We start from the raw sequence: 5,075 nt of genomic DNA, 5'->3' as shown, positions 1-5,075 counted from the left end.
TACTCTCCTATATATATATACATATACATATACATATATATGTATACATATATGCACACACACACACACACATATATATATATATATATACATTTATATTTTCTTCAACTATCCTCATAAAGAGAAAAGTTTCATAAGTTAAAATTGTCATTTTTCCATGTAGGAATGTTAAAAGTTCAACTTTGATAAGTTCCTTATGATTTCTTTTCCCTCTTTACCTTCTCATGGTTCTCTTGCTTCTTGTATATGAATGGGAAATTTTCTATTGAACTCTTGTTTTTTCATCAAGAATGCTTGAAAGTCCTCTATTACACTGAATGACCATATTTTCCCCTGAAACATGATACTCAGTTTTGCTGGATTCTTGGTGTTAATCCCAGCTCCTTTGACCTTTGGAATATCATATTCCAAGCCCTTTGATCCCTCAGAGTAGAAGCTGCCAGATACTGTTATCCTGATTGTGTTTCCACAATATTCAAATTGATTCTTCCTGGCTGCTTGTAATATTTTCTCCTTGATCTGGGAATTCCAGAACCTGGCTATAATATTCCTAGGAGTTTTCTTTTGGGGATCTTTTTTCAGGAGATGATTGGTGGATTCTTTTAACCTCTATTTTGCCCTTTGGTTCTAAAATAACAGGGCAATTTTCCTTGGGAATTTCTTGAAGGAGGATTTATAGGTTCTTTTTTTGATCATGGCTTTCAGGTAATTCAATAATTTTTACATTACCTCTCTTGGATCTATTTTCCAGGTCAGTTGTTTTCCCAATGAGATATTTCACATTGTCTTCTATTTTTTTATTTGTTTGGATCTGTTTAATATTATCTTGATTTCTCATAAAGTCACTAACTTCCATTTGCTCCAATCTTATTCTGAAGCAATGATTCTCTTCAGTGAGCTTTTGAGATTCTTTTTCCATCTGGCAAACTTGACTTTTTAAGGCATTCTTTTCCTCATTGGAGTTTTGAGTTTCCTTTGCCATTTGAATTAGTTGGTTTTTAAGGTGTTATTTTCTTCAGTCAGGTTGTTGACTCACTTTTCATGATTTTCTTGCATCATTCTCATTTCTCTTCCCAATTTTTCCTCCACTTCTCTTATTTGTTTTTGAAAATCCTTCTTTTTAGCTCCTTTATGGCCTGTAACCAACTTATGTTTTACTTGGAAGCTTTTGATGCAGGAATTCTGACTTCATTGTCTTCCTCTCATTCCATTCTTTGATACTTTTTATCCCCCCCAAATAATCTAGAGTTGTATTGCTGTGCTTGCTTTCCTTCCTTTGCTTGCTCATGTTGCCACCCAATTACTTGATTTTGAGATTTTTGCAACAGTAGACATCTGCTTCTATACAGGAGAGCTTAGTCCCAAATTGCTGGCATTTTCATAGCTGCCAGAGTTGTTAGTTGGGTGCCCTCTCTGAAGCTTCCACAGGCTCTAGCACCTCGTCACTGTGATAGTAATGGCAATTAAAGATTCCCCTGTATTGGCTTGGTTTTCAAATTGATTGTGTTAAAACCCAGAGCTTGTTAATCCCACCTGTGGGATGGGCTTGTTGAAGTGAAAAGAAAGTCCTGAACTGGGAGGAGCTGGTGACGTATATTTGGAGAGATAAGAGAGAGGCGGAAGATCTTTTTGGAAGCAGCACCTCGTGGAGAGAGAGAGAGACTAAGAGAATTGCTGGTGGCCGCTTTGAATTGCCCTGGACTTTTGAGACCTGCCCCCTGGGCTGCCAAGGACTGAGGAGACATGGCTGTTTTGCTGGTACTTTGTCTGTCTGTTTTGATGTTCTTTTGCCAGATTTGTCCACTGGTGAAAGACAGTCCTGTTGTTGAAGAAGTCCTGGAACCTGGCTTTTGGTTAAGAAGCCCTGAGACTGTCCTGCAGACAGAGAGTGAATACTGTCCACTGGTGAAGGGCAGTGCTGTTGTTGCAGGGGTCTGGAGACTGTCCTGCAGACAGGGTCTGGGAGCCTTTCTGTTGGTTCAGAAGCCCTGAAGAAGGATTTTCTTGTTGTATGTTTACAGAAATCCTGGGAGAGGGCTTTGCTAATGTGTTCAGGGGTTCTAGGACTGTTCTACAGACAGAGGATAAATTCATGAAGGGACTGGCAATGTATCTTGTGGCTTTGCTAAGCCTTGTCTCCCCAGGAACTAAGATTGCTGAGAACTTGCCTCACGTCAAGATGAAGAAAAGACCTCCATTTGGGTATTAAGTGCTGTGTTTAAACTTGATGTAACTCTGGGGTAGATTCAATTGTGATCCAGGGGTGGGGAACTTTTGACCTTATGTTTGGAAACTAATCTCCATTTGAGAAGAGGGGCTTTGTGGTGGACTTAATTAAGGTATAGCCTAGGGGTGGAGAAGTATTTAGAACAGAGACTTTGTAATTGATTGAATGATTGGAAGGTCCTGGGGTGGGGTAGTGCTTGGAGATTATTTAATCACACTTAGTAAATGCTGTATTTGGAATGATGTCATATTTTGACCTTCTCTGTTCTTGGTTTGTCACTGAATAAAATGGAGAGCACCTATGCTGGTATTCTGAACCTTGGGAAGTTGCATTCCTTGGCATTACATTACAGTCACACAACCCAGGATGTTGACCCAAGACAGTGATCCAGATCCAAGCATGTTTTTTTTTATTGTTGTTTAATCTTTGTATTATGCAAAGCAAAATCAAATACCAAATATCAGTAGATTTCAAGAAAGAAACATTTCATGAATGATTATTCATATATTAATGTGACAGATATTTTAGTTGGATATAACTGATGTATTTAGAGATAGCAAGACTTGGAGCTGGAAGGGATCTCAGGGAATATCACATCTAAACTGCATTTTGTTTTAAAAAAAAAGGAAATTGATGCCCCAAGACATTAAATGACTTGCCTGATGTCATACAGGTGCTAACCATGAGAGGTGGGATTTGAACCCCTATCTTCCAACTCCAGAGTCAATGCCCTTTCCTCTACAACATAAGTATATTTATTAAAGGAACGAAAAAGATCATGTATTTTGCTTCCACCTGAATGTAAACTTAGTTCTTTCTAATTCTTTCTCTGGATGCACATTTTTCTCTCCATCATGCGTCTTTTTGGGATTGACTTATATCACTGCATTGCTGAGAAGAGTCCAGTCTATCAAAGTTGGTCATCACACATACGTTGTGTCTGTAATTGTGTACAAATTTCTCCTGGTTCTACTCTTCTCACCTAGCATCAGTTAGTATAAGCCTCTCCAGGTAAATATTAAGACTGCCTGCTCCACGTTTCTTATAGCACAATAGTATTCCATAACATGCATATACCACAATTGTTCAGCCATTCCCCAATTGATGGGCACCCCCTTAATTTCTAATTCTTTGCCACCACAAAAAGAGCTGCTATAAACAATTTTGTACATATGGGTCTTTCTCCCTTTTCTATGATCTGTTTGGGATATAACCCTAGGAGTGGTATTGCTGGATCAAAGGGTATAAAAGTATTTATAGCCCTTTGGGCATAACTCCAGATTGCTCTCCAGAAGGCTGGATCAGTTCACAACTCCACCAACAATGCATTAGTGTTCCAGTTTGCCCACATCCTCTCCAGCATTTGTCATTTTCCTGTTTTGTCATCTTAGCCAATCTGACTGGTGAGATGTGGTACCTCAGAGTTGTTTTGATTTGCATTTCTCTAATCAATAGTGAATTAGAGCATTTCTTCATGTGCTTATAGATAACTTTAATTTCTTTCTCTGAAAACTGCCTGTTCATATCATTTGACCATTTATCAATTGGGGAATGACTTGTATTCTTATAAATTTGACTCAATTCTCTGTATATTTTAGAAATGAGTCTTTTGTCAGAGACATAGATTGTAAAGATTCTTTCCCAATTTCCCACCTCCCTCTTAATCTTGGTTACATTGACTTTGCTTGAACAGAAACTTTTCCATTTCATGTAGTCAAAATTATCCATTTTACATTTTATAATGTTCTCTAATTCTTGTTTAGTCATAAAGTCTTTCCCTCTCCACAAGTCTAATAGGTAAACTATCCCTTGTTTTAGGAGACTGCTTATAGTATCAACTTTTATACCCAGATCATGGACCCATTTAGACTTGATGTTTGTATATGGTGTTAGATAATGGTCTATGCCCTGTTTCTGCCATATTATATTCCAGTTTTCAAAGCAGTTTTTGTCAAAGAGTGACTTCTTATCCCAAAAACCAGGATCTGGCAGTTTATCAAACAATACATTACTATAGTCATTGACTTCTGAATCTCGTGTGCCTAATCTATTCCACTGATCCACTCCTCTATTCCTCAGCCAGTACCAAGTAGTTATGATGACTGCTGCTTTATAGTACAGAATGAAATCTGGTAAAGCTAGTCCACCTACCCTAGCATTTCTTTTCATTAATTCCCTTGATATTCTGGACCGTTTATTCTTCCAAATGAATTTTGTTACTATTTTTTCTAGCTCTATAAAGTAGTTTTTTGGTAAATTAATTGGTCTGGCACTAAATATATAATTTAATTTATGTAAAATTGTCATTTTTATTATATTAGCTCGACCCACATATGAGCAATTGATATTTTACCAATTAGTTAGATTTGACTTTATTTGTGTGAAAAGTGTTTTGTAATTATGATCATACAGGTGCTAGGTTTGTTTTGTCAGGTAGATTCCCAAATATTTTATAATGTCTACAGTAACTTTAAATGGGATTTCTCTTTCTATTTCTTGCTGTTGAATTTCATTGGAAATATATAGGAATGCCAAGGATTTATGTGGGTTTATTTTATATCCTGCCACTTTGCCATATTTATTTATTGTCTGAAGTAGTTTTTTACTTGATTTTCTTGGATTCTCTAAGTATATCATCATATCATCTGCAAAGAGTGATAGCTTGTTCTCTTCTTTGCCTAACTTGATTCTTTGATTTCTTTTTCTTCTCTAATTGCTACTGCTAACATTTCTAGTACCAGATTGAATAAGAGGGGTGATAGTGGCCACTTTTGTTTCACCCATGATCTTATGGGAAATGCTTCTAGCTTCTCCCCATTACATATAATACTTGCTGATGGCTTTAAAT

The sequence above is a fragment of the Petaurus breviceps genome, unplaced genomic scaffold (genome assembly GCF_028583685.1).
Source record: "Petaurus breviceps papuanus isolate PSGF00001 unplaced genomic scaffold, PetGlider_PUasm1.0 76, whole genome shotgun sequence".
Lineage (NCBI taxonomy): Eukaryota > Metazoa > Chordata > Mammalia > Diprotodontia > Petauridae > Petaurus > Petaurus breviceps.
This window is presented reverse-complemented; position numbering follows the sequence as displayed.